Genomic DNA, 9990 nt, shown 5'->3' with positions numbered 1-9990 from the left:
GAAGTGTCTCGTTATATACATCTATTCAAGAGGGCGGTTTTATCGAGGTTGTTTGGACCTAGAATTCATTAACAAATTCAAAATATTAATCATCGTTGGATTATGTATTTTCAGCCGGTCAAGACACACACAGTGTACAGTACCATAAAGTATAACTTTTGTTCTCAACCCTTTTGACATTGCGGCACGCTAGCATTTCCACTACCCTGAGTCGCGAGTATAGCGCTGTGGTACTTTGCATCACTGCAGCACAGATGGGTTGCGGGTTCGCGGTTGACCGATGTCGGCTCTACAATCCCGGCCATGCTGAGCGTTGTAGTTGTACCGAGGATCCACCTCGCAATGTGATCTGCGTAAGCGATGTCTTATAAAAACTTGCTTGCTTGCCTTGCTATAAGTTGGGATTTTAGGAATCAAAATATGCAATATCGTTCCCTAATTTTTGTTATACGTCGACATTATTCACCACATTTTATCGCGGCACCCCTGAGCAGTCTAATCGGCACAACGATTGAGAACCACTGCAGTAGAAACAATGCGATGTAATTTAGTAATGTAGTTTAGTTATAAAGTGTATTTACATGTGATGAAGATATGTTGGAACAGTTTTCAATCATTCTTCTAGTTCGCTCGCCTTTGCAATCGCGGACCAGCTCCCATACAACTTACAATCGTTTTGACACATGGTAACGTTAACGAAACGTCACTTATAAGATGGACTATATTCATGATCTTCGTATTTGGGAGGGACAACAATTATAAGATGTGCTAGAGTCACCCTTCCATATCAGAAAACTATGGAAACTCTCGGAGCGACTAATAGCTTCGGCGAGGTATGCTTTATTCCGAACTGTTCATCGTATTACCATTGAGGGGTCACGGATGATAGTAGGAGAATAAATTTGGTCGCGCGAGGAAAAGTTATTCACAAGCCCTTCCCTAGGTCATTGAGTGAACAGACCTTTTGCAAATACTGGACTCAAGAATCATGTAGCGCTGATGGGAGTATAATGAATCCTTTGCAACTCAACAAAATAGCGATTTCGTCTAGATAATGATAGAAATGATAAGTTGGTTGTAATAACAGGACTGGTAACTATATACATATATGGATATCCGCTGATTAAACCGAAAATATATACGTGATATAATCTTACCCACCCGCAACATATACATTATGCCTGGCACATTTTCTAGAGTATGTTATATGTCAGACGAAACCGTACCGCGAAGATTCGATTTCATCCAAAACATTCGCTTTTCGCATCGTCGTCACAGGCATGATCAGTTGACCATTGATCAATTACAAACAGCTATCTGAAAAAACATCTGAATAGCAAGTTGTCAATCAATTATCGCTTGACTACTTGGACTCAGTCGAACAAAATCTCATACCTAAAATAATTGATTATATATAATAATACTACTGCATTTTCATTGCATCCGAGCATGGCCCGTATCGAAAGACTTGGTGGTTTTTCAATGTGGGCAGCATGTAGGCCAGAGGCGGGCAACATACGGCATGCAATGGGAATTTTAGCGGCCTGCTGACAGTTTCCGGCCATACGTGATAATGCGGCACGCTGGCACAGCCTGCCGCGATCCCACACTATAATTGCTCACTTTTTCAAATTTTAGTGACTTTATGTTAGTTCTTCGTTGTATTTGTGTTGTGCGTTCACGCGTCACTGAATGAATACGAATTTGTTAACTTGAGAAAGATCGTCATGAAACTACTTGCTCTGTTTGTTTGTTGTATTTATGGTGTTTGTCGACTACTATGGTCATTTACACCAGACCGTATCTCTTGTTTGTTATTCCATAGCTGGCGACGTGTAGCACGGCCCACTTCTGTGATTTTTATAAGACACCTATTGTACGGATGAGTTGGCGAGGAGGAGCATAGATAAACCTTCAACGCTTGGGTAGGAATTCTGGAGTCGACCTCGGCCGGACCCGAACCCGCAACCCATTGGTGTTGCAGCCGTGGATTATACCACTGCGCTATCTCGTCACTCTACTTGTTCTTTCGGGTCTACATACATTTGAGGGGTAACAATACAAAGCTACGTTGCAATCTGACCAATGTTCACACTCAGTTTTTAATTAGGGTTCCCACATCATAGAATTTGTTGACAACTTTGATCGACCACAGATGCCTTATTGACTTCAACAACAACGAAGTACATTACGATAATAAATTTATTGAATACTGTTTTAGGTCTCTTCTCTATATGCTTTAAAATTAAAGTTAACAATAAATACGATATATCCCCCGTTTTTAGGTAGATAAATCCGCGATTAAGGTATCGATTCAGGAATCTGGCCCGCCAAGTAATTCCCTCATATCAGGCCCAGAGATTGGAGAAGTAACCCGCCTCTGATATAGACCTATACTGCCAAAGTGTACGAATCCACGAGAATCTATATGAACCGTTGCAATATCAAAGTAGGCCCACATACACCATGACCGAATGGAAAAATATATCATACGTCAATGGGTTTTCTCTATGTTGTGCTTCGAGGCATAATCGATCGTGATCAGTCGAACACTCATAAATATTCAATAATTGATGTGTGGTTTCACTCCAATTATCACGTACGCGTATGTAAATATTATTGTAATAAATTGCGGTCCATACGAGTTATTTTTACTGTCGATGCATCCCCATTATCTCACGTGACGATATATATACCGACTGAACAGCAATATTTTCGGAACGCGATAAGTATGGTTCTGGAACTCGTTTGCACAAGCTGCCATGGACCGTCAGAGGAACTCATTAACTTAACGCAACATTGGATAATCGAACCTGTAATGACATAGCAACCAGGAAAAGGCTAAAGCTAAATATCGAATATAGAATTTTTTAAGAAACAGCAGATTATGTAGTCAGAATTATGTACACTCTAAATTCGAATGCGTGCAGTGGAACGCAAACTTACACGCCAAATCCGGTTTTTTTTTAACTACCATAGAACGTGCTGGAGCCGATGTGTGCCTGGCTATCCTGTGTTTAGTGGTGGTGTGTTCATGTTGACTGGTGCAGAGCTCGAAATTAATACCAGCCATCCATGAATTTTTACTCAGCTCAGGCTCAAAAAAGATTTTATTGCAACGAAAGATCAATACAGAACATTCATTTGCAGACGAAAATGTGTGAATTTCTAGCTTGCACATTGCACAATTGAAAAACTTAAGCTTTTCCAAATTGAAATAAGAACTACAGCTACAAAGTTATCATAAATTAGATTCTAATTAGAGCAAAGAAACGTTTCACTAATTGGTGTAGAATTAGAGTTATAGCGACACAGTTGTTTTTGCAAATTAGAATCTAATCAGAGATAAAAAGCATTTCACAAATTGGTGTGGAAATAGAATTATAGCGACACAGTTGCAACCACAAATTACATTTGAATCAGAGCAAAGAAACATTTCACAAATTGGGATAGAATTAGAATCATAGCGACACAGTTGTTATCACAAATTAGATTCTAATTGAAGAAAAAAAACATTTCAAAAATTGGGGTAGAATTACAATCCTAGCGACACGGCTGTTTTAACAAATTACTTTCTAATTAGAGCAAAGAAACATTTCACAAATTGGTATCGAATTAGTATTATAGCGACCAGTTGCAGCCACAAACTACATTTGAATCAAAGCAGAGAAGCATTTCAAAAATTGGAGTAGAATTACAATCATAGCAACACAGTTGTTTTCACAAATTAGATTCTAATTAGTGCAAAAAAATATTTCCCAAATTGGAGTAGAATTAAAGTCATAGCGACACAGTTGTTATCACAAATTAGATTCTAGTCAGTGCAAAAACATTTCATAAATTGGAGTAGAGTTAGAATCATAGCGACACAGTTGTTATCACAAATTAGATTCTAGTCAGTGCAAAAACATTTCATAAATTGGAGTAGAGTTAGAATCATAGCGACACAGTTCTTATCACAAATTAGATTCTAATTAGAGCAAAAAAAAACATTTCAAAAATAGGAGTAGAATTAGAATCATGGTAACACAGTTGTTTTCACAAATTAGATTCTAATTATTGAAAAAAACATTTCATAAATTGGAGCAGAATTACCATCACAGCAACACAGTTGTTTTCACAAATTAGATTCTAATTAGTGCAAAAAAATATTTCCCAAATTGGAGTAGAATTAAAGTCATAGCGACACAGTTGTTATCACAAATTAGATTCTAGTCAGTGCAAAAAACATTTCATAAATTGGAGTAGAGTTAGAATCATAGCGACACAGTTCTTATCACAAATTAGATTCTAATTAGAGCAAAAAAAACATTTCAAAAATAGGAGTAGAATTAGAATTATGGTAACACAGTTGTTTCCACAAATTAGATTTTAATTGGATCAAAAAACATTTTAAAAATAGGAGTAGAATTGAATTATAGCGACACAGTTGTTATCACAAAATAGATTATAATTAGAGCAAAAAACATTTCAAAAATAGGAGTAGAATTACAATCGTACCAACACAGTTGTTTTCACAAATTAGATTCTAATTACCCCAAAAATATTTCCCAAATTGGAGTAGAATTAGAATCATAGCGACACAGTTGTTATCACAAATTAGATTCTAATTAGAGCAAAAAAAACCTTTCAAAAATTGGAATAGAATTAGAATGATGGTAACACAGTTGTTTTCACAAATTAGATTCTAATTAGATCAAAAAAATATTTTCCAAATTGGAGTAGAATTAGAATTATAGCGACACAGTTGTTATCACAAATTAGATTCGAATCAGAGCAAAGAAACATTTGAAAAATTGGAGTAGAATCAGAATAATTACTGCAGTATATTTTCTGAATTAGACTAGAATCCAATTAGGGGTAGTTTTTATTTCAAATTAGAGTAGAATTAGAAATATAGCTATACGGTAGTTTTTTTCTAAATTAGATTCGATTGAGAGCAAAGAAACATTTCACAAATTAGAGTAGCATCAGAATTTATAGCTACACAGCTTTTTCCAAATTAGAGTAGAATTAGATTTGTAGCTCGTTTTTTTTCGGAATTAGAGTGGGATCAGAATTATATTAACAGTTTTTTTCAAATTATAGAGTAGAATTAGAACTATAGCAACACTGTTTTTTCCAAATTAGAGTACAACTAGAATTATAGGTTCAGTTGTTCTCACAAATTAGATTCGAATGAGAGAGACGAAGCACTTCACGAATTGAAGTAGAATTATAATTATAGCTAGTTTTTATTTTCAAAATTAGAGTATAATCAGAATTTTAGCTACACGTTTTTTTCACTCTAATTAGACAACTAGACTAGTACTAGAATTGTATAGTTGTCCAAGTTAGCAAACGAAATCAAAATCATTACTGGGATTCTGGAATCTGCTCATAAAACAGAGAAGCTTGTTGGATTGAAACCCAAATTTTTGTCTCCAATCAGGACATACTGTAAAATTGACAGTATCTGGAAAACTTTTGGATATGCGGGGTCACAAACATAATAACACGCGAGAAGATCCAGCACCATCTCAAATGGTTTCGCTTTATTGTGAGACGATCCCTTTATGCGGATGCCATTCGCCACGATCCATGACTGCAGGTCACCATTTTCATGGTGCGCTAGTACGAGATGTCGAGGACTCAGCTTTGTGGCCGTTAATTGGACTGAATGGGCCTGGAATTGAAAGAAATATGTTAAGTAAAATTATATTGCCAATAATCCATGCGTGAATCGAAAGCACAAGATTTAGATTATGTAGAATTGCCTTTATGGGACTTCTGCATAATGCATATTGAATAAAAATAGAGCTGAATAGGTCAATATAGGTTTTTGCCAATATGGTTAACAAGCTTAACTCATGGAAACAAGTGATAGCAAATTCTGTCGTCACGACATGCTGTCTAGTCGTTGACATGTATGGGTTTTTCCACATAATCATAAGTTTACTAACCTTTAATGATCCATTCAGATTTGATCAGTATACCATCATACAGGTTCCTTTTGGAACGGCAAAAGTATAATGTTCACATTCACTGATTCTATGCACTATATCCTTGGTAGCCATCCTCATGGACTCGTAGTCAGGAAAACCAAAAATTACATTAGCAGCAGAAATGATTTTCCGTGGCGCGGGACGAAAACGAATTTACACCAGCTCATTCTAACTTAGATTTATGGCCTTATCAAAAATAATGATGTAATTGAAAAGCATTTAATAATCATTTATTTTTGGAGGACTTCTTTCAGTTCGAGTGTTTATTGCACCGTCATAATGTAAACAGCGTCAATCAAAACATACGCCTACCATATTTTCAGCACCCAAAAACAAAATGTGGCACACGTCTGAGCTCAACAGACCCCGAATTAGAACACATGTTTGTGGCGCAACTTGGAAATTAACAGACCCCCGAATTAGAACCAACTCAACATGCGCGCATAGCCATAAAATTTTCAAACAACTAGCTGTACTTTTGTGACGGTCTGTTAAGTTCAAACTTGTGCCAGATAGTGGCATGCAAAACGTCCAAGGTGTTACGGAAAACGCCGAACAATGTTTGCCGAAAAATCAGGACAAGAGTCGAAATCAGTACAAATCTGACAAATCAGGACGTTATGGTACATCTATGTTCATTGTTCACACAGTTCCAGGTTAATCAAGCAGCAAATCCTACAACTCACCTGATAAAGCGTTATCGGCCTCAAATCCTGTTGTGATTCTCTTTTCAGTTACTGCATTTCGTAACTCCCTCAGGAGCATAACCGCAGCGGCTTGTTTTCCCTACAAATAAATATAAAGTAGAAGATCTATTTGGTTGAAGGACATTCCACTTATTGCATTCCGGTTGATATGAAGGCAAGAGTTCTGACACAACAATATTTAATATATAAAATTGCAACAAAAATAAACAGGATTATCCCAATTAATGAATTCATTCTAGAATAGTTAAATAATACTAACCTCTTCACCTGTCTCTAGCTCTACTCCAAATATTTCTTCAGGAGTAGTAAGTATTTCGCTTCGACACTCCTCGGAACGAACATTTGAAACCCCGCTCTGATCTATTACAAAGGCAAAGTGTTACTATAAAAGCAGCTATGTAGTGAGCTAAGCATGCACATTGCACACACACTTCTATGTGTTATATAGAGGGAACTTGATATGAATATAATAAGATTTATTTCACTGGATAATATTAACAATAATTATTATAATAGGTTCATGAATGAAATATCATGTTTTCAACCAATGAAAATGTCATGTAATTGGAAAAACAAGTGAGTCAACTGCAAAGCAAGATCTATATAACTTGGTCAAGAATTCTAGTTGTAAACCCATATTGCATCAAGTTAGAGACTTAACTGACATTCTGAAACTCAGTTTCGATGCTACTGCAAGTTGATCTAAAAGGCAATCTACCATTATTTCTCACACTGCTGCTTGCTGTAAGAACCCTCTTGACAACATACCGGTAATCATAACATATCGCATGTTGATATTCTTGAACGAATTACCTTAAATTATTAAAGCAATGTGTTCTCTCGTAATGCCGTACGCAATCAACATCTTCTTTATTCCTTCCGCTATGATGAGATTAGCGACACGTTCATCCACATCCACAAAGTCACTGTACTGCGACCTGTAGCTCCATTTAAATTTGACCGTGACTGAGTTCCCGCCGTTACCGAGAGATGTGAAGCGTGAATGAGAGAGAGAGAGAGGGATAGCAATAGCGAAATACAGAGATGTTTATTCAGTCAACAGTCAAAAGCAGAATGCACTGATAATAGCCAGGTAACACTAACGATTACTAAACAACGTACTTCAAAATTACATGGTGATGACAATGATTGATTGATTGATTGATTTCTTCATTGCTATACTGCTGATATATCAATGATCAATAATGAGGAAACGCAATATAATGGAAGTCATAGTCAAGTCAGACAATCATGTGGTTATAACAATGATATATATAATTGGGTTGAAATGATCAATTTCTTCTGCCAGTTTGGTAGGTAAATAAAATGAGAAGAGAAACGTTCACAAAATCTAGTAAATGCAAGAAAGCGACGCACTAAAATAATGGAGCGACATTGATGAAACAGCAGTCCACTTCATGGCTCCTGAGCAATGTGCCCTATTAGCAGAGGTGGTCAGTAACGAAGTACTTCTACTTTTTGGAAGTACTCAAGTAGTTTTCCTCTACTTCTGGTACTTACTCAAGTAGATCTGATTTTCGCTACTTCTACTTCTACTTCGTAATATTTTGTGATCTACTTACTTACTTTTCGCTATTTTCAGTTTGTCAAGTAGAAGTAGTTTAATCCCCCGATACGAAAGATAGCCTGAGAAATTTCGGGGCTGTTTTCACGGAGTACCAACATTTAATGTTCATAAAAGTCAAGTAACGCCCAGAAATTTTGTTGCGCTTCGCGCACAGTAGTTACGGAGTGGCAAATATGTTTTCACGAGAGTAGATCAGTGAATATAATTTAGGTACCGGATTGCTTGGTTCAGCTCACACCGCATTGTCGCCCATATCAAATATTTCATCATAGTAAGTATGGCCCACCATAACGTTTGAAACTACCGTTTCGCAATCTAGCAATTACACCTATCATATCGTAATCTAGCAGCCCATGACGTGTCCTGCTAATCTGGAAAATCTGGCTTTTTTGAACGTTACGCACCCGTTTTAGCAGATCACAATTGAAGCTGTATGTACAAAAGACATGAAATATATTTTCCGCTTTTTAGATGTGGTATATGTATTTCACTTACAATTCCGCGTATCATACTTTGATGTCTAATCACTTTCAGTTCTTTTGTCTCCAGAACATATACATGTTGAAGCGTAAAAGCAAGTGTAGTAATATATGTATTTTCCAAAATTAAAGCTACACTAAATATAAATTTTGCGATCCCCAATATTTGTGATTAACATATAGCCTACTAATAGCGCAAAGTGTTGAAACCGTATCCGATACAACTTCTAGTTATTGCTCTTCGCTTAAACTTGGGGCCTTGGGGTAGGGCGCCGTGCCACGGTATTGTAAAACGGGCTCTTTTAGTAAACAAAGCGTTAGTATCGAATTTTCATATTAATACTATAAGTTGCATCCCATGACGCGAAAGAATGCATATTTTGTCAAAAATTGATACCTCCTGGGATGCATCAATACGAATCAAGCTCTCTGCACCTTCCGCACATAGCTCCATTTGCAGCCTGATAGTCCATGTGAACGAATTAGGACTGTTTTCAAAACTACTTACTTACTTGAGTAGATTTAAAGTCAGTAAATTCTACTTCTACTTCAAGTAGTTTTAGGTGGCTTATGGAAAAAGTACTTCTACTTGTACTTAAGTAGATTTTTTCGTCGCTACTTCTACTTCTACTTGAGTAGCTTCCTTGACTACTTTGACCACCTCTGCCTGTTAGGTACGCGTGTGTGCAATTGATTTGAGCTGACACGGTCTCTGCTCGCATAAATTATAAGTTGCGCACAAAAAATCCGAAGAGATGACCTTTTTTTTAGTGGTTACGCACTATTGTCCAAGGGAGCGCGCAGTGAATAGGTGAGCGCTTGTTGCAGACTCGTCAAAATTAGAGGTAACATTGCTTCTGAGCTATATGTAAACGGGGCTAAAAGCACACATTACTTACACGAGAGTCGTTATTACCGTTCAACATCTATTATAGAAATGCTGCATCATTTGAGAATCTATATCTTGCAGCTTAATTCCTCCCCTGCAAATAACCCAGCGGGAGCAAACGGACCCCAGGGTGATTGGGTTTACCGCTGACGTCATGATCGGCACACGAGTGTACCGTACCTTACCCTGGATGATCTGGTCATTTACCAGTGACATTACGATTACATTTCAGCAGCGTTTCCAGCGTCGACCTCACAACCTCTCTCAATCTTACTGATGTCACAACTCGTGCGGCGACTTACCGGACTATTAAAATGTATACGTAAACTCTTTCATAGTGATC

General features: G+C 37.1%; 1 long non-coding RNA gene across 2 annotated transcripts; it reads right to left on the bottom strand.

The window, feature by feature from the left end:
* Positions 1-3076: 3076 nt before the first annotated feature.
* LOC145434484 (uncharacterized) lies at positions 3077-9424 on the bottom strand. 2 transcript variants are annotated; one of them, XR_013913415.1, is made up of 3 exons: positions 7505-9424; positions 6951-7051; positions 3077-6770 (listed from the first exon to the last, which is right to left on the bottom strand). It is a non-coding gene; the product is annotated as an uncharacterized LOC145434484 (long non-coding RNA). The 2 variants fall into 2 exon arrangements; XR_013913414.1 differs by having other exon boundaries at positions 6951-9424.
* Between the last annotated feature and the right edge of the window lie 566 nt (positions 9425-9990).

Source organism: Botryllus schlosseri, chromosome 2 (genome assembly GCF_051294905.1).
Source record: "Botryllus schlosseri isolate E-star chromosome 2, Bs_hap1, whole genome shotgun sequence".
In the NCBI taxonomy this organism is placed as follows: domain Eukaryota; kingdom Metazoa; phylum Chordata; class Ascidiacea; order Stolidobranchia; family Styelidae; genus Botryllus; species Botryllus schlosseri.
This window is presented reverse-complemented; position numbering and strand designations above follow the sequence as displayed.